The sequence below is a fragment of the Thermobia domestica genome, chromosome 4 (genome assembly GCF_964235325.1).
Source record: "Thermobia domestica chromosome 4, izTheDome1.hap1.1, whole genome shotgun sequence".
NCBI lineage: Eukaryota > Metazoa > Arthropoda > Insecta > Zygentoma > Lepismatidae > Thermobia > Thermobia domestica.
In genome coordinates this window covers 164,306,042-164,327,386 of record NC_137457.1, presented here as the reverse complement: position 1 = coordinate 164,327,386, position 21,345 = coordinate 164,306,042, and the positions used below count along the sequence as shown (strand labels likewise).

Below are 21,345 nucleotides of genomic sequence, written 5' to 3'. Positions count from 1 at the left end.
TAGAAAAGAACAAAACACATATTGGAAGTAAGTTGCCAAAGTTTCATCCGTTTGATACTATAAATGTTCACTGTAATATAGCAGGTGGCATGTTTGTTAAAGATACAGGATATACACATAAGGAAACAGGAATTTTAGCATCATTCAAAACAGATGCTGAGTTCAAACATAGTATTATTTACGAGCCTACTAATCCATTATTTTTCCCTATATCCAAAGACAAGGCTGACAATTTTGAGATAAGGATAACAGATGAGAATGATTCCTTAATTGATTTTGGTGGAGCAACAACAACTGTATTTTTACAAACTAAGATTTTCTCTTAAATAAATAGGAAGATGTGTTATATTAAAGGTTGTATGATTAATGTTCCTTATAACGAACTAAAGGATTTAAATATTGATCATGTATTAACAAAGAAACAACTTAGTGATAAATCTAAGAAAATTAAAGAAGGTAAAGGAATGGATTTAACTTTAACTAATGCACAAATGAAAAAGATTAAGAAAGAGCATATGGGTGGTTTTATCTTTACAATTCCAGCCATTTTAGCAGCTTTAGGAGCAGTTGGCTCATTAGCAGGTGGTGCAGCAGCGATTACTAAAACTGTACTGGATGCTAAGAAGAATAAACAAGAACTTGAAGAACAAAAAAGACACAATATGGCTATGGAAGAAAAGCAGGGAGCAGGTAAACCAAAGAAATCAAAAAACTAAAACCATTGACCAACTTCGATATAGAGAGGTTGGTTAAAGAATTAAAGATAAAAAAATTTAGAGGCGTATTTATGAGTGATGAACTTCCACAAAAACCCTATATAAATGAATGTGGTGTAGTTAACTTTGATAAATCAGAAAACATTGGTGCTCATTTGATATGCTATTGGAAAGATAACAACATAAAGTACGTGTTCGATTCTTATGGTGGTGTTCCTCCTAAACAACTAGTACAATATCTTGGTACCGAAAACTTATTTTACAATGACGAACGAATACAAGACTTTAGTTCAGTTATATGTGGTCATCTTTGTGTTAAGGTTTTAAATCTTCTAAATCAAGGGTATTCTTTTAGTGATGTTATGTATATGATTAAAAATGATTAAATATTATTAAGTTTAAGTACTTTTATGGTTTATATTCATAAAAGTTTTGTTTTAAGATATATATGGAAGCTATACACAATAGATTTTTAGATTATTTTGAGAAAAATGAGGATGAACTAGATGCACTATTTAGATTTAATTTTAATTGGTATTTTCGGGATGTTAGTAAGATAGACTTAAAAGATAAAAACCACGCTATACAGTTGTTCAGTTATGGAAAATGTTAATACCTAAATTTTTGTATACGGAAGAAGAGTTGGTAAAGTTATATCCAATAATTACCTTAAAGGATATGTTATCATATTATAACACCGGACCATTAAAATGCAGTAATTGTGATACTAAGTCATTAACAAAAGGCAGGAGTACATATATTTGTCATAATTGTTCTGTAGCGAATGGTTTTGTTTACAGTACTTGTGAAGGAATGAGAGCTGCTTGCGTAAGAAAACCATGGTATGATACTATAAAAAGATTTAAGTTACAGTTATCTCGTTTACAAGCTTTACAGTATAGAATTATTCCTGAAGAGGTGTTCAAAGTATTAAATGATGAATTTAGAGATATATCAAAACATTTAATATCAACAAAAGATGTTCTAGAAGTATTAAAGAAAAACAAATACACAAAATATTATGATGATGTTTATTTAATACACTATCACCTTACCGATCAAAAACCATTAAACTTACGACATATGGAAGAAACACTTATAACGGACTTCGAAAACTTATACAAAAACTTTAAAGAACTGTATCCGAGAAGAGTAATGTTTATTAACTTAAAATGTGTATTATACTATGTGTTGAAACAGCACGATGTTCATGTTGATATTGATTTTAAACATTCATCTAAACAAATAGAGATGTTAAAGAAATGTTTTGAAAAATTAGGATGGACATTTTCTGTATAATAAATGAGTATGGATATATTTGGTAATGTTAAAGATAGAAAAGATAATGTTGATATTAGTGAAGAAAAATTAAAATTGTTGGAGAATTTAAAAGACGTTGTTAGCGTAAGTCAACTTAGATCAATAGAAACCCAATTAGAGAACGATAGAAAACGATTTGAAGATGCATTAGAATAGTTACAGGACACATACATAAAGAAAGAAGATTTTCAAAAGATTAGGATGGATACTACTAAATTGGTTATGCAGAAAGAAACTGTACCTCTACTATATCGATTAAGAGCTAAAAACGTTAATGAGCCAATCTTTAGAATATTTAATCTCTGTAACGGTTACAAATTTATCTATAATGGAAAAATAATGCACATGGAATTAAGTTTGGATAAATACTTTTTAGACATATATATAGGCGATACTTTGAAAATATACCTTATGGGTTTAAAAAGAATGATATAATAACGATTAAACCAACTAAAAATTCGGCTATGAAGAAGGTCAATTATTGTTTGTTGTGATATACATAGAAAGAGAGCTTTCCTAAAGACGTTTGCTATATAATAAATATGGATATTTTTGGTAATGTATCTAATGCTATTGATAAACAAGATCTTGTAACATTAGAACAGCTTGAATCAGTGAAAAAAGAGTTTCATTTACTTACAAGAAAAGAAATTGTTGAAGTTCCATGTCGATTGGCAGAAGATGATCTTGGGAAACCAGTCTTTTTGTACATAATTTAGCTGCTGCCTACAAATTTCTTTATAGAGGTAGGTTAATGCATATAGAATCGAGTTTTAATAAACATCTTATAGACTTATTTTTAAATGACGTTTTAGTTGAAAGTTTTCCATTATACTTTAATTTAAATGATCAGTTAGCAGTTAGACCATCTAAAGATTCTGAATTGAAAGAAGGCAAGTTATTATTGATTATTATGTATGTAGAAATAGAAGATGAAAAAGAATCAAGTGATGATGATGATAATGTTAAAAGTATAGTATTAGGTAATGATAAATTTTAATTTTTTTGTTGATTTTCTATACAATAAATAATGATGTATTGTGTTAAGTGTAAGAAGTTAACAGATACGGAGAAAGATACCATTAGAATTGAACAAACAAAGAATGGAAGATATCTAAAGAAAGGTATTTGTTCTGTATGTGGTGTTACTAAAACTCAATTCGTTAAAAAGCCCGATTGACTAGAAGAAGGTAAAGGTGTTAGAGAGGACATTATAGAAGAAATTCACAAACCATCTAGAAAAAACTTTGACAGATTAAGTGTAGTTATAAAAGGTATCGATGATCTTTGCCAAGCTGACCTTGTTGAAATGGATAGCGGAGTATTAAAAGGTGTTTCTAAATTAAATAAAGGTTATAAGTATCTGCTAACGATTATAGATGCGTTCTCTAAATATGCGTTTGCTGTTCCTGTTAATGATAAGAGTGGTAAGAATGTTACAGAAGCATTTGAATCCATATTAAGAATGAGAAAACCTAATAACTTACAAACAAATCAAGGTAAAGAGTTTTATAATAAAGAGTTTAAGAAGTTAATGGAGGAAAATAAGATTAATCATTACTCAACCTATAGTGGTAAGAAAGCTTCTGTTGAGAGATTTAATAGAACACTTAAACAAAACATGTGGAAAAGGTTCACAACACAAGGAAATTATAAATGGATAGAGATATTACCAACACTGGTTAGTGAGTATAATAATAGAGTACATAGAACAATTGGTTTAAAGCCTATAGAAGTTAATAAGAAGAATGAGCGAACAATAATGGAAAAAGTGTATAAAAAAGAATATAGACGTGTTAAACCCAAATACAAATTAGGTGATCATGTTCGTATAAGTAAGTCGAAAGGGTTATTTGAGAAAGGATATACACCTAATTGGTCAACAGAAGTATTTGTTATTAGTGAAGTTATTCCATCCAATCCACCTACCTATAGAATTAAAGATTTAGAAGAAGAGGATGTACAAGGTAGATTTTATGAACCAGAACTATTAAAGACGAAACATAAGGATGAATACTTGGTAGAAAAGGTGTTAAGAAAGAAAGGTGATAAAGTATATATTAAATGGTTAGGTTTTGATGATTCACATAATAGTTGGATAGATAAAAGTAATGTTGTAGTGTAAATATAAATGTTTGTTTTTATGGAATAATAACCATAAAAGATAATCAAAAATGAAATAAGTAATTATTTTTAAATAATAAATATGAGTACTATGGATAATTCGTATAGTTTAAATGATATTTGTTATGAGCAGATTAAGGGTAATTATTGGTATGGTGTTTTTGGTGATTTTAGGTTGATTATAGATAAGAGTGCAGGATACTTCAATGCTACTAAGTTATGTCAAGACGGTGGTAAAGAGTTTAAAAATTGGTTTCAAAATAAAGAATCTAAAGAACTAATAGCATACATTTCCAGCGCTGGTAAACCAGCTGTGGAAATTATCAAAAAAGTAGCAGGTGGTAAAGGAGAATTATGGAATGAAATAAGAGGAACGTATGTTTGTAAAGAATTGATTCTAGATATATCACGATGGTTATCTCCAGAGTTTTATCTTAAATGTAATCAAATCATTATTAACTACTTCGTTAAAGACTTTCAACATCTATACCTTACTAACAACGATCAACTTCAAACAAGACTACAAGAAATAGAACAACAAATGAATGAATTACGTATAAACAATGAGAAACAAGAAAAGGAAATAAATCATCTTAAGACAATCGCAGCACCATATACAAACGATAATTCAAAAGATAATTGTCTAATCATATATAAGAAGAACAAACCCAATGATCCTTTCCCTTATTATGCTATCAGATGTCAAAAGAGAAGTCTATATAAGCCTCTTAATGAAGCAGAAGAAAAATATCCGAATCATGTAATAATATATGAAAAGTTTAAAGATCCTAACAGTATTAAGCTATTCAACCTAATGCAGCAAGAACTAGATATTCGTAAAGGTAAGGGTAATGAGTTTTGGACGCCGCTATCAGAAGAAGAATTGATTAAAGAAATTGATTGTTTATATGAAAGGTTATTATCTGATTATTAAGGTTAATATTAAATAATTAAAGTTACAACTTTTATGATATAATAATCATAAAAGATAATTAAGGTTAATATCTAATAATTAAGGTTTCGACTTTTATGATATAATAGTCATAAAAGGTAATTAGTTAAACATTAAACAAACCATCTGCTGTAACGTCGAATGCTAAATTCAATATACCACCTAAATCAGGATTATTACGGTATTTTCTTATTATAACTCTCCAATCTACATAATGTCTAAATAAATATATAAACTCTACAGAGAGGTGTTGAAGAATTGAAATGTTATGCCAATGAACTCTGTCTTTGAACTCTGCAATAAATCCTTCTGTTAAATTTTGAAATATTGAAATTATTTCCCAATCTACTTTGTCAGCGTAATCTCTTATAAGGTTTTCTGATAAATGTTGAGTTCCAGATAAGCGTCCCCAAGAAACTTTATCTGCATGTTCTCGTATAAAGGCTTCAGAGAGTTTGCTTCCATAAGATATAGCATCAAAATCAACTTTATCTATAAACTCATTAATAAATTCTTCAGATAAGTTTTGATTATACGATACTTCCTTCCAATCTACTCTATCTGCAAATTCTCTTATAAAGTCTTCTGATAAGTCTTGGCTTCCTGAAATAATCTCCCAATCAACTTTATCAGCTAATTCTCTTAAAACTCTTCCGATAACTTTTTCCATAAACATATTTCGTTCAAATTAACTTTCTGCAGATATTTACGTATGAAGTCTTCTGTAATGTGATCATAGTTATATTCCCCCTCATAATCATCATAACCTATAGATAACCATTGTTCATTAGTCAGTGAATCTAATATCTCATCTGACAAATTCATAACATTTGCATAGAGAATGTTTTGTGTAAGAAATGAGTTGTTTTCTTTACTGGCTTTCTTGAACAAATGATCTAACATACCTATGGAGATGCTAAAATTTATTTTGTCTTCATCATTATAACCACCAATATCTAAATATTTACATACACAATCAAATACAGGTTTGTAAGATAATATTTCCTTAGCACTAGTCATGTTTGTTTTTTATTCTTAGATTTTAAATTTATTTCATTTTTGTTGGTTTTCTATATAACAAATATGGAGAAAAAATTTGATTTATTACATGATAGACTTAAACTTATTCATCATGATCTTAAACTCTTAGCAGCACTAGTAGAGAAGCAAATAATGTTAAAGGAAAAAGAATTATTAATAATGCAACAAAAAACATCTGATTTGAATAGTGATGATGAATATAAATATGGCAGTGATGATTATGATGATGATGATGAGTAAGTTTGCAAAAATGATTTAATTTTAATATGTGTATATGTGACTTTGATGGGGTATTCTCATCAAAGTCGTGTTCTAATACAACGCGTAATATGTAGACAATGGCAGGAGTGTACAATGTTAAGCGTTGTATTGGGATATATGGAACTAAAAATAGTACAAAAATGAACAGAAATAATCCGGCGAAGATAAAAATTGAGTAGTAGGATTTTATATATAATAAATAAGATGAGTAATTATAGTAAATTTACTGTAATAGAGTTAAGACGACAATGTAAAGAAAAGGGAATCAAAAGATATTCCCGATTAAGAAAAGCAGAACTAATAAACCTTCTTAAACAACATGACGATGAACAAAGCAGAAGGCAGATTAGAGATATATTCCCCTTTAAACAAGAAGTAATTGAAGAACCGAAACCAGCACGTATACCTATAAAAGTAGAATTAGAAGAAACAGCATTCAAGAAGCGCTTACAAACCGTTAAAGTTGAAAACACAGGAGGATATAAAGACCCAATAAAATTTTTAGATGCAAGTGGAAGAGTTGCTATTAACAAAATCAAAAAGGAATTAAAATTTCATCCAGTTAAAGTAAACCTTGTTCTCATTTGTGATTATATAAAAGATAAAGAAATACAAGAACGCAATTTCAAAACATCAAACGAGAGAATATTAGAATCAACTGACTTAAGTGAATATATATCTTATGCCAAACAAAAACTTCGTAGAGAAATGGAAGAATTTCAAGGCCGAGGATCAGGATGGACGTTACATCAAATTGAACACCTAGAAATCAGATTAAATAAGTATGTACCATTAAGAGCTTCTTCCTATATTGAACTTCCAAAGCAGATTAAAGATAAGAAAGCAGTAATGAATATTCAAAATAGATAATAAATGTTTCTTATATTCTATTGCAAGTTATTTAAAACCTATTGATAGAATCGCTTCAAAAAATCCTCAAAGACCCTCTCATTATAAATATCTTGTTAATGAATTACAAAAGAAATATTGTGATGGTATTGCGTTTCCTGTACAGTTAAAAGATATAATTAAATTTGAAAAAAGAAGTAATATCTCCATCAATGTTTACAGCTATGATAAGAACTATAATGTATATCCACTTCAAATCACAAAAAATAATTAGGAAACTCATATCAATTTATTATATGTTAAAGATGAAAAAAACTCATTCATGTTGGATCATTTTTGTTGGATAAAAGACTTATCACGATTAATAAGAAGTCAAGTGACAAAACATACTGAGAAGTTATACTTTTGTGATAGATGTTTAACAAGACACTTTCGAAATGAGAAGCAGCTGCAAAAACATGAATTAGATTGTAAAGAGCATGAAGCTGTCAGAATAGAACTTCCAAAACCATACGACAATCAAATAGAATTTCAAAACTATAATCGATCTTTGAGAGTTCCATTTACGATAATAGCTGACTTTGAATGTATCTTATGTAAGTTAAAAATAGAGCATAATTGTAGTAAAACAGTAAAATATCAAAAGCATAAACCAATGAGTTTTTGTTACTATGTCAAGTATTCAAATGGAGACTACAAAACCCCTGTTAGTTATATAGGTCCAGATGCTGCAAAAGTATTTATTGAAATGTTACAAAAAAAAACAATAGAAATTAAGAAAATATATAAAAGGGTAGTTGATATGAATCCCCTTACCGAAGAAGAAATGGAAGCTTATAACAGTTCGGATACTTGTCATATATGTGAGAAAAACTTGAATAACTTACCACCAGCTGTTGAGAAGAAGATAGGTGTATTAAAGAAGAAAATACAGTTTTACAAAGATAAAGATGATATGAGTGAAAAAATAGAAGAATGGAAGCATGAATTAAAAAAATGTTTGTATAAGATAAATAAAAATAAAGCAAAGGTAAGGGATCATGATCATTTAACTGGAAAGTTTAGAGGTGCAGCTCACAGTTATTGCAATTTAAACTATAAAAATCCCAACTTTGTTCCTGTATTTCTTCACAACTTAACTGGCTATGATACACATTTGTTTATTAAGGAGTTAGCTTATGATACACAGAAAATTAAACTGATTGCAAATAATGAAGAAAGGTACATAACATATGAAAAATATGTAAAAGCAGGATCAGAAAAAGATGGAATAAATTTAAGATTTGTTGATTCATTTAGATTTATGTCAAAGAGTTTAGCAGAGTTAACAAAGAATTTAAAGCCAGAACAATTTCGAGAAACATTAAAGTTTTTCCCGATTGATAAACTTGATTTAGTTAATACTAAAGGTGATTATCCATTTGATTATGTTGATTCATTTGAAAAATTGAAAGAACCTGTTCCATTATCTCCAGACAAATTTACAAACAGATTAACAGGAGAAAAAATGAGTCCTGAACGTCATAAGCTTCATGTACGAGTTTGTAAAGAATTCAATCTAGAGTTATTGGAGGACTTAACTGAACATTATAACAAAACAGATGTCCTTCAATTAACAGATATCTTTGAAAACTTTAGAGATGTGTGTTTAAAGGCATATGGATTAGATCCTGCTTGATATTATACAGCACCAGGTCTATCGTGGGATGCAATGTTAAAGATGACTAAAATTAACTTAGAAATGTTGACTGATTATGATAAAATACTAATGTTAGAAAAGGGTATACGAGGAGGAATCTCACAATGTAGTAAAAGATATGTAAAAGCTAACAACAAATATATGCAAGATTATAATAAGGATGAGTGTTCAACATACCTAGCATATTTAGACGCAAACAACTTATATGGATGGGCTATGAGTCAATACATGCCCTATAAAGACTTTAAGTGGGTTAAACCTTGCATAGATATAATGAACATTCCGGATGACTCAGAAACTGGTTACATATTAGAAGTAGATTTAGAATATCCAAAGCATTTACATAACAAGCATTCTGATTTACCATTAGCTCCAGAGAACATGTGTCCACCAGAATCTAAACAATCAAAACTACTAACGACACTTTATAATAAGGAAATATATGTAATTCACTATAGGAACTTAAAACTATATATGTCACTTGGAATGAGATTAAAGAAAGTGCATAGAGTATTAGAATTCAAACAATCAGACTGGTTAAAGAAATACATTGATTTAAATACAAATATGAGAACGCAAGCTAAAAACAAGTTTGAAGAAGATTTTTATAAGCTCATGAATAACTCGGTATTTGGTAAAACAATGGAAAATATTCGAAAGAGGCAGCCCATACAATTAGAATGTGATCCTGAAAGAGTAGAAAAATTAATTGCAAAACCTAATTTTGATTATAGAACAATATTTACAGAGAATTTGTGTGCTATACATATGAAAAAAGAGCGATTAACATTTAATAAGCCAATATATGTTGGTATGAGTGTATTAGAACTATCAAATCTATTAATGTATGATTTTCACTATAACACGATGAAGCCGAAATATGGAAACAATATAAATTTATGTTATATGGATACTGATAGCTTTATATATGAGATTGAGAGTGAAGACTTTTATAAAGATATAGCAGAAATAGTTGACCAGTTTGATACGAGTGAATACAAGGAAAGTAATATATATGGACTACCACTAATAAACAAAAAAGTAATAGGTAAGATGAAAGATGAGAATAAAGGTAAGATAATGACAGAGTTTATTGGATTGAGATCAACGATGTATGCTTATAATGTAGAAAATAAAGAAGAGAAAAAAGCTAAAGGAGTAACTAAAGCTGTAATATCAAAGGAGTTGCAGTTTAATGATTATAAAGAAAGTTTATTTAAAAATGTAAAAACGTATAAAGACATTAACCTCATTAGAAGTTATAAGCATGATATATATAGTATAACCGTTCATAAGCTAGCATTAGATTCTTCAGATGATAAAAGATATATATTAAGAGATGGTGTAAATACATTAGCTTGGGGTCATTGTAAGATAGAAGAGGAGTAGTTGTAGTTTTAGTTATAAATTTTAGATGTAAGTTAGTTATAAGTTTTTTAGATGTAAGTTTTTATGATTTTAAATGTCATAAAAGCATATTCGATCTCACTTTGGGGTATCCCTCTGTGTTAAAGTACAATAGTCAGGGGTGGGTTCATAATTTTTTTTGATAGTTAGGGGCTAAGTTGGAAAGTGGGGCAAAACATACATATGTACCCTACTGCCTTATAACATGCGGACACCATATAGTATGGTAAGCGTCCTACTTGCTACGCAGTCACCTCCACGAGCATGTTACTGGAGGAGGGTATGTCTTCGGCTTTTTGTGCAGCGGGAGTATCCCACTTCCTTACAGTGTGTATGGGCTCGTATGCCATAAAGAATTGGGCAGACAAAGCTCCAGGATGGATCGAAAGAAGAGCAACTTCAGTATAAAACAAACCAAAGATCACAATGGTAGAAGGCCTGGGAAAATGGGCACTCGCTTGTTTTAAAGGAGGAAGCAGACTTTACGCAACTTGTGCAGTAGGGCATTGACTGTTCAAGCTAAGTTAGACACCGGATAATAACTTTGTGAAAAATGGAAGGAAGTATTTTTGGTACAATAGTAACGGTGAGGTGTAGTATATAGTAACTTAGGCCTATGTTAATTACTATACAGCACTTTTAATAATTATTTTTAAGTTGAACGTAAAAGGAAATATAAAAAATGAAAATTTAGAAGGATAAAAGCTATAGAGAAGCAGTTACTACCATTTTCCGAATACGACAGGGAATAAGTAGCTGTTTAATATCCACGTGTGTTAGAGATTTAAGCTAATGATCTCGGGGTCGGTCGTTCGAATCTTTGGAATTTCTTTTAATATTTCCTTATTTTACTTAATTTATACCATTCGCTATTCTGTATACCTTCCCTTTTCATAAGGATTACTTTCAGTTAATGGATGCTCGGATAATCTTGGCTCTTCTGTACTGAAAAATATGAAAAGAAGCGTACAATTACATTTGAGCATTTTTTTTAAAGTTGATGCTTCAAGTTCATGCACCGAAGCTAAGGGAAAGATGATAATGAGACGAATGATAATACTAGAATGAAGAGAACGGGAGCAGGTATCGAACCAGCGACCCCACGCACCAGAGGAATCATTCTAGTACTGAGCCACTGCAGTCCCAAAAAATTAAACAAGAAATTAGAATTTTTCATTAGGCACGATTTTAACCTACAAATTGCAATTTTCAATTACAATTTGCAACAAGGGTGTAATGTACGTTTACTTTTACTTTTCCATGATTCTGCGTACATGAAATGAGCGATCAAAGATGATCCAGCATGTTGTGATCACTGCTACATGTGGATCTTGTACCTTAATCAGAAAACAAGGAAATGAAAAAATCCTATTCTTTATATATATATTAATATTTCTATATTTAATATTATATGGTAAGCTATGCAAGTAATATACTGTGATATTAACTTGTTGAGACAGTAACATAAAAAAAAATAAATGTTGATTGAAGGTACCACAATCTTCCCTAAATGTCATTCTATCCAAAACATTGAAACTAATAACAAAAACTTGAAAACTACTAAATTACTATCTCCTAAAATCATTTATGTTCTGAGACTTTGATTTCGTTTAATAGTTGCTGCTATTGCTGAGCAACATGTTTTTACAAATATTTAAATACAGAACTGTGTAGTTGAAATGGAAAACAATTGGAAGGAGTGAGAAATATTGCTTACCACGGATGATTACGGAGGTCAGCGTTGAAGAGAAAGATCGTTTGCTACGCATTCCCAGCCAGCTGAACTCCTTAGCAACTTCGTCAGTTATTAATCGCTTTATAACTCTCTTCACTGTGTCAGCAACGTTGTTACCACTAATTTTAGACAAGTGACAAACCTGAAATCCAGAAAGTTTATGTTACATGATGATAAACCGAACCTATATTTAAAAAAATACACAAATTGCTTAAGGGTACAGGATGTAAATATATGATGCTCTGTAAAATGGAGTCGTAGTGCGGAAGACGTATCGTATACATATATATATATATATATACAGGGTGTTAATGAACTATACCGACAAAGTGTAAGAGGTGATTCCTCACATCAAAATAAGAGAAAACGTTCATACGGACCTATGGCGAAATTGCACAGTTTCTGAGCTAGGGCTGTCCAAAATGACGAAAAAGTTAAATTTCAACAGGCCTTATTTCGAATTGCAGAAGGTGTGGATGGTGGTCCTTATCAGCATAAAGGAAGCCACGCATACACAATCCAAAATTGCATGTTTCTTCGATTTTCAATGGATGTACAGGGTATTCCGTATACGGTGTAATTCTCAGATGTGCTCTCAGTACAATTTTCAGGTATACCCTGATTTCAAGGAAGGTCCAAAGTAGGCAGGAGGTAAGCCTTGACAACAATGGACATCCAATGCTTCGTAGGGAAGTCGGAAGTGTTAGGAACCGGCAGCTTCATGTTTTTTCGTGTTCAGAACAATGTGTGATGCGATGTATTTCGTCATGGTATATTTTGTTTTCTTCACTTTTAAGAGTGAGAGAAAACATCGCCACATGCGTTTTCCCGAGTACGAGAAACCGTGCTGCTGCTGATCCTTAACACTTCTGACATCGCGCCAAAGGATTCCGTGTTGTACACTGTTATGAAAACTTATCGTTTGCATACTCTGGACCAATCATTAAAGTCAGAGCATATCTCAAAATTTCACCCTGCAGGGAATACTCTGTATATCCATTGAACATTAATGAAATGTTCATTTTTGGACTGCATTAGCTTGACTTCCTTTACGCTCATAAGGATCATCATCCACAGCTTCTCGAATCCGAAATAGGGTCTCTCGAAATTTGGCTTTTTCACGATTTTGGACTATGAAACTATGCACTTTTCCCCACAGGTCCATATGAACTTCTCTTATTTTGATACGGGGAACCGCCTGTTACAGTTTGTCGGTATAGTTCATTAACACCCTGTATATATAGTGTGAATTTGGTTCTACTGCATCTAAGTATGGACACCATAAATATGCTTCCAAGTAATATTTCTTCTTTTGGTACAGAATATTGTGGAAGTATTGTTGCAATGGATACAATGAAACAATTCTCAATTTTCTATTTTTTTTTATTTTAAAGAAATTTGCAAACAAATTTTGCGAAAAAGTATTCACTTCTCGAAGTTGATTTGTAAAAGAAAAATCCACACTTAAGAGATTAAGAAATATGAACTTAACAGAAAGAGGTATGAATTTGTAATAGGAAAGAAGTAAACTATACGTGGAATTGGTAATGAATGAATAGTAGAATCAATAAAGTAAAATAGGGAGGTGCTAACCAAAAGGGGTACATGTTCCCAAAAATGTCAAATAACATACAGCTCCAAAAAAAAAAAAAAAAAAAAAAACTTGTCTCTGTATTTAATAGTTGAAAAGTTGTAGTATTCATTAAAATGTCTATCATTGACTTTCAAGCGCACTGCCGAAAACTGTTTCACATATTTATACAGTTATTTTACACTTCTTCCCCTGACATGAAGTACTGCGTACACAATCTCAACTTTCAATAGAATGAGATTTCAAGCAGTCCCTGGAATATTATTAAGAGAAAGATGAAATATTGCTCACCTCTATCACTGGTTTTCCTCACAGTTGTCATGCCGTGGTGATGTTACATATAGTCCAAATAAGATTTTATGCTATGAGCTAGGTTCGTTTGTTTAAACCAGGCGCTTTTTAAAGTTGCTTACTCAATAATAATATGAATGGTTCAAAGGCAGAGAGAATTCAAATGACTTGAAAGTTTTGGGTTTTACATCTTACGGTCTTTTATGCCCAGTAAGTTCAAGGAGCCTGGACCTACTTAGGTCGTTTAAGAGTACCCCCACCGGCAAATAAAGCCGGGCCACGAGCGCTGAACACAAACGTGCTCTCCACTACACCAATCAAATGATTCGAATTCTGGTTATAGCCAGACTTGTCAAAAAACAGGTTTTTTAAAATTCAAACCATTTTTATTATGTAAATATTTACTTTAAGTTAAAGTGAAGTAACCGTGGCTCCTACATATTTTTAATGACGAAAGGCAATTTGAGAAGAACTCGGTCTCCATTGCGAGAAATGACAGTAACCCGGTTCATCTCGAGGCTAAAGGCCAACTATCTTTTTCTTCAAATCCATTACTTTCAGTTCGGAAGTGTGTCAAGTTGCGATACTGCACGATCAAGGGTTGGGAAATTCTTCATTTTAGTTTTAGGATCAGGCAGACTGGGGAAAGGGTCTAGTAGTCCGGATTGGGCCCAGGCCCCTTGCTGCATATGACAGCTTTAACCTTAACTATTAAAAAATAACTGGTTTAAACCAAAAATTAGTATGGTTTTTCCTAACCCTATTCATAAGCAAGGAAATATTATTCATTTCAAGAGACAAGCTTCAAAACCCGAACACAAGAATTAAGTAAATGCATAAAATTCAAAAACTTGATACTGTACCATTTTTTTCTGCAGTTTTCCAATTGGTCTTCTAGTTGATCGAACTCTTCCATGCTTTGTGCAGGAAGTTTCCTTAAAATAATCTTCACTGTTTCATCCTGGCATTGATTCTCGGTCATTTCCACTTCATTATCATAATTAACTCGATTTCTTAGTAGAATGTCAAGAGTGTCCCTATTGCTATTTACCGTTGCCTTTATAATTGCCAATTGGCGCAATACTTCCTTCTTGAACTCTGAAAAGTACGAGTAACGCAAAAATGGACATAAGAAAAAGTGGCCAAGTATCGTAACATAACTTGAAGAAACACATGTATAAAACTAAAGACAAATAAAGCAACTGCTAAGTGTCTTAACAGAAAGTCGTGTAGTTTCTTTAGACGTCCACTAAACGTCGTGTGCTGGGTGGGTTAGATTATGCTGTTTAATTCAGTTACTGTTCTGGCTGTAGAACAAGAATATCATGGTCACAGTTGTTTGATTTAAATCGCAATTTAAATTGCATGTTTTTTTAAAATGATTTCATCAAGCATATGTCGCTTAAACAACAAATCAGGGAGCGAAATCCTAGGGAAGGGGGAATTTCTCCACTAAATAGTTTTTGAAGAAAATCTCCCCGCTAAAAGCGTGCTAGGAGGCGGAGAATAAAGTTAAGTAATGTCAGAAGTTTGCAAAATAATTACAGTAATTAATATGTACTTAACGTGCATTTCTTATCTAATTAATAGTTGAACTAACGGTCAGCGGTATAAATCCCTAATATTGCATAGTTTAATACTTATGGATGCCCAAATGCGTGAACTTTCTATATCGGAACATTGCAGTGCAAAAGCGCGAAGAGCATCTTTTATTTTCCTTTCTTTTTTCAGTTCTACAGTCTCCCCTCCCCCATCCTCGACATCGATTTTATGATTCCGCACCATGCAACTAATAGGAACTAATGTTTTATCTTTTATTCTGTCATCATTTAACAAAGACACCGAAACCCAGTACTTTATCATATAAGAAAAGAAGCATTATTTACATTTTATTCTGTTTTCTGAAAATATCAGGTAAAAGTAATTTAAATTTTAAAAAAGTCGATTTAACTGAAAACATCAACACAAATTACTTAAAAGATCGTGATTTGTCATTTCTGATCACGGTTGAAACACAAAGTTTGAAGTGCTTTATCTACATTAATGAGATTTTGATGTTGGTCTCTTTCATATTAAGTTTTTTATACATTAATCTTTCTTTCTGAATTAACAAATCCGTAAATTCTCCTACAAGTGGCAGCCATATTCTGAATCTACATTTACAAAGTACTTGTACAGTAACCCACATACATCTGAACCCTTGATCGTTATAATTCCATTAGTGGGGCCCAGGTACTTATGTGGGTATGAATGCTAAATTATACACTGATTCCACTGTTTCTTTCACTCATATTTTTCTTAACTCGACTAACTTTGTTTCTCAATAAAAAAAAGCGGAAAAAATTAGCAGTACAGTCACTCTGCTATTAATATAAAATTAGGGATTTACGATGTATGCTACAGAAAAAGAGGAAATAATGCATACTTGCTTTATTAATCTTCGAAAAAGGAAGGGTCTGTGGGTTCGATCACAGCCCCCGCCAAGTGAACTTTGTTGTGGACAAACACCGTGTGCGTGGGTTTTCTCGGGGTTCTTCCGTTTCCTCCCACTTTCTTCATTCCACCATTTCATTCATTACTCATCATCACCGTCTCCTTTAGCCTAACCGGCATAACCGTGGGACGTAAAACTCCATAAAGGAGACGATGATTATGAGAAATGGTGGAATGAAGAAAGTAGGAGGAAACAGGAGAACCCCGAGAAAACCCACGCACATGGTCTTTGTCCACCACAAAATTCACTTGGCGGGAACAGGGTTTGAACCAGGGATCTCATGCAACAGAGGTGAACGCTCTACACTGAGCCAACGCGGCACTTTTTATTAATCTTGGGACTCCCTATTAAATATTTAATAGCGCAAACATTTAAACGTTAATTAAAATTTGCAAAACCTACCTAACAAACCATCATGAACATTAATACATGTCTCGTATAGATGTCCCATTATACAACACAAAAATTGAGCTCCCTCGTGGCTAAGCAGTTAGCGTACGCGCCTTTGGCGTGGAAGACCCGGGTTCGATTCCCGGCGGGAGCTCATGTGATTCGGATTCCACGTTAATCAGTAGGTCCACGTCTCATATAGCCTTGCTGCTGAACGGGACGTTAAACTCAAAATCAAATCAACACTAAAATTTAAAAAAAAATCAGCTATTGGCGACATTTAAATTTGAGAAGAGATTTCAAATCTCAGAAAAGAACAGCATCCAGCTTGCATATTCTTTCTATCCTACTACTTAACCGATACCTATATATTCCCTCGTATTTAAATAACATGCATACATGTAAATATTACAGTAAGCATATATCGATACGAACCTACGTCACTACAATCTGAAGTTGCCTTCTTTGAAGATTCTGGTGTTGTTTGACTACTACAACTCTCAACTACAGTTGCTGTTGAAGCCGCAGTCTCTTTTAGCAACGATACAAGTGGCGGAACTGGAATATCCACTATGTCTTCTATTCCCGGATTACAATCCGACTCCGAACTGTCTGAGTAAAATGAGGTGCATCTTTCTTTTCGTTTCCGTGTTCTTCGTTGATCCACCTCTTCCTCTGTATTTAGGTCTGATGTTTCTTCAGCTCTCTTTAGGTTTCGTCGAGCTTTATCATAACTATCTGTTTAAAATAAATCCTTAAATTAATAACACTTTTTGCAGCTACGATGTGAAGAAATATTAATAAGTAGAAGTAAATAACTGAGCTTTATTTCACAGTGTAAAACTACAGGTAGACCCCTAAACTATGCAGAGCCAGAAGTAGTATATATACAACTTTATGTTCCAATAAGGTCAGAGATGGAACCTGTTCTTCGTGCTCTGAGTTTACATGAAAAATTCGTATCTCGCTATTCCGTGTCATTATTAGAAATCAAACTAAACTTCTAATCATTACCATTATTAGAAGAATAGATCACTTTCCTCTGATAAGCATCTACTCAAACCGGAAGTTTCATAAATTATCCGTTTAGGGTTTTCAACATTAATCGCCATAAATAAAAAACAGTAATACAGGCCAGGAAGCGGTTTTCGAAATCCGATTCAGTGACTCAAGGAAAAGAAACACACTGATTCATATATTTTTACAAAAACCTAAAACCATAAAGCCATACTCTCTTAACTTCTAATTTTAGTAGTGGCATCCATACAGTATCAAAATCCTTTTACTTCCACTGAAACAGGAAGATGTAGAAACTAGTACTTATTGTGGTTTCAGTTTCGAAACCTCATAATTGTAACTGACAAAGAGTAAATGTTTTTCATATGAATTCAGAGCCCGAAGTATAGATTCAATCCCTCTATGGTGCTGAACGTCGTATGTGTACTATTTTAGGTTTAATATTGAATCCGCATAGTTTGAAAGTCTTCCCTAGTTTCGCATCTTGAAACGAAACTTACTTGTTAATACCATTAGATCCCCATAAGATTAGCACGTGAACATATTATATAGACTAGTGAGAGGTTGGGTAAGCTTAATTCCTTGAACACACCATTGTGAACAGTTCTCGCCATGATAGTCACAAGTGCTTTGATCCTGAATGCTATAACTCCTAACACCTAGTGTATTGTGACTTATCTTGGTAGCTGAACGTCATAAACGCTACTTACTTTTGGTAATGACATTGTTAACCAAACTCAACAGTTAGTGTAAGGAGCTCACTCCAAGCATTTTTTAAAACCACCCAATTTCACCGTAACTGCCCTTGTTCCTGATAATACTAATAAGGAACTACCCGCAGGTCTATGGCTAGCACGCGCACCTTTTGGTACACAGAGTTGTAGAGTTCGATTCCCCGTGAAAGCACCTGACAAAATTTGAACGATTACAGTGGTTCGGATTCTATAGGTAGGTCAACCGTTCTATAGGTAGGTTCTGTAGGTCAAACGTTCCATACAGCTTCAACACTGAAACGCGAGCTAAACTTCCATAATCACACCAAACATAACATAACATTTTGATAGTACTCGGCATGGCCCTGTTCTATTAAAATGGTTAAATTTAGGGCATTTATTCCGAAGTTGGTCATTTGCTTGGTTTTTGACAGAAAGCGTACAGGTACGAAAATTTAAAGATCAATCTTTAGGATTACTCTAAAAGGGTATTACAGAGTAGTGTAGGGTAGAGTAGAATAAGGTGTGTATAGACCAAAGTAAAGTAGGGTAGGGTCTGGTTAGTTTAGGGTTCAGGAAATTTGGACCCATTTTGCTTAAAATTGACAGAGTGTAAGTTCTCGCTCTGCGTACGGATACCAATACTGGATGGAGTGTCTCTACACCTGCAGCCATGTTCAGAATACAAATGCCCGTTATTTTCCCACAATCCCACTATGCGGTGACCTTCCGCCGAATAGTTTCCTTCATTTGCCTAATAGTTCCATGATTATATACGCTTATATATAAAAAATTAAATACAAGTTTCGCTCTCGTTATACATACTGTCAAGCAGACCAAAGAACAAATTATCAATCTCTTCCCGGTAAATTTCCGAAATCTTGATAGAAAGAACGACCAACTTTGGAACTTAGCCTACTCCCAAATTTAGAACCATAAATATGGTACAATAGCAGAGGCGGCTCATGAGGAAAGTCAAACACCAATAAAAGTAAACAGAATAAATTCCTGTACCCCCCTCCCATTTATCTGTAATAAAGACAGAAAACACCCTGTGGGGCTCTAACCCGCCTTCACTCGCTAAGGCTCGCTCGGCAATACTATGTGAATTAAACATTAAATTTTGATACAAAAAGGAGCCAACCTGCTACTAACTTATATGGGGGGACCTGTGTTCTAGAACCTTCCCCAGGAATTCCTTACATTTCAAAAAGAAAGTAGAAAATCTCTCTTGATGTACTAATTATCGTACACAACAATTAGAAAATTACTTTACCGCAATGACTTCTCTCAACAGCCCCCTATCCTCAATATGTATTAAAATCACGTTTTACATGACTTTGCAGAAATCAAACAACGTTGGATGTACTGTATCTAAAATTAATGTAACCAAAGCTTAAAAATGCCATTCTACCTCAATTATCTGAGTTTATGTATATTAACAAAGTATCTATCACTGAGCCATGACGGTCCCTATTTCAGAAAAACAGAAAGTGCTTTTGGGATACGCATAACATTGTGAAAGGAATGAGCGAGCTGTCAGCTATTTCCGAATATTATAACTGATTTAATGCTTTGAATATGAGGATACATTGAACAAATAAAGTATAAGGGCATATAGCACTTACAATACGAGGATTGAGTATAGCCCGCTCCCCCCAGTGATTTTTAACGAATCATAGTGATTCTAACGGTTCATATTAGTTTATAATGAATCGGAATCACATGCTATAAAGATTTTAGATGTAAATCTTGTGGTAAGGAGGCTTTCGTATAAGTAGTAGTAGTAGTAGTAGTGGTAGTTAGTAGAGGTAGTAGTGGTGGTAGTTAGTAGAAATACTAGTAGTAGTAGTAGTAGGGACGGGTTAGAAGCCCCGCAGGGGTTGGTTGGGTTCTGTTCTCGATATAATTAGTAGTAGTAGTCGGAGTGGTGGTAATAGTAGTAGGAGTAGTAGTAGCAGTAGTAGTAGTAGTAGTAGTAGTAGTAGTAGTAGCAGTAGTAGTAGTACTAATAGCAGCAGCAGCAGTAGTAGTAGTAGTAGTAGTAGTAGTAGTAATAGCAGTAGTAGTAGTACTAGTGACTCTTCCAGTTCCGGTGACAAAGAACTGGGGGGAGCGGGCTATACACAAGCCCAATACGATGCGAGGATCCGCATAGTGTAGCTATCCCATTCTTCACTTGGCGGTGTTTGGTGTTGAAAGACTCGCACAATCCTATCAATGTTTTTCCATTTGGGCCACGCACATTTTTCATCGTCGGTACGACTTCCACTTCATTGGTTTCAATAAACAAAACTACACTAAAGACGGATGTCATTTTATAATTACAATTTTGTGCCACAATTTGTAATATGACACAAAACACACACAATATTAATTTGTAATATGACACAAAGCTACACACGAATATTAATGCACTACACTGAATGCTGCAGTCACTTTATAATAAAAATTTTGTGCCACAATATTAACTATTTTAATATGGCACAAAACACAAAACTTCACAACGCACTTGCAGTTTTAAACTTTTTATATAAATCACGTTTTAGAAACCCCGTACACCACTTTTGTCACTACATCACTGTTGCCAGCTCAAAAAGTAATGTAAATACTGCCAGTATAATTAAATCACTAACTGATTGTTGAAATTGAATCAAATAAAAAAAACAAAAGAAATGAAGAAGCATTTCCTTCAACTACATATATTCTATTTGGCGTGCAGGTTTTATCAAATAAAATAATCTT

At 32.8% G+C, this 21,345-nt stretch overlaps 1 long non-coding RNA gene across 1 annotated transcript in view; it reads right to left on the bottom strand.

The window, feature by feature from the left end:
• Positions 1-17,605, bottom strand: part of LOC145683391 (uncharacterized) — a 40,393-nt gene extending 22,788 nt beyond the window's left edge. Inside the window, exons 1-2 of the long non-coding RNA XR_014131072.1 lie at positions 17,306-17,605; positions 14,850-15,084 (exon numbers count right to left, since the gene is read on the bottom strand). This is a non-coding gene — a long non-coding RNA (uncharacterized LOC145683391). The remainder of the gene's footprint in view (positions 1-14,849; positions 15,085-17,305) is intronic.
• Positions 17,606-21,345: the final 3,740 nt, after the last annotated feature.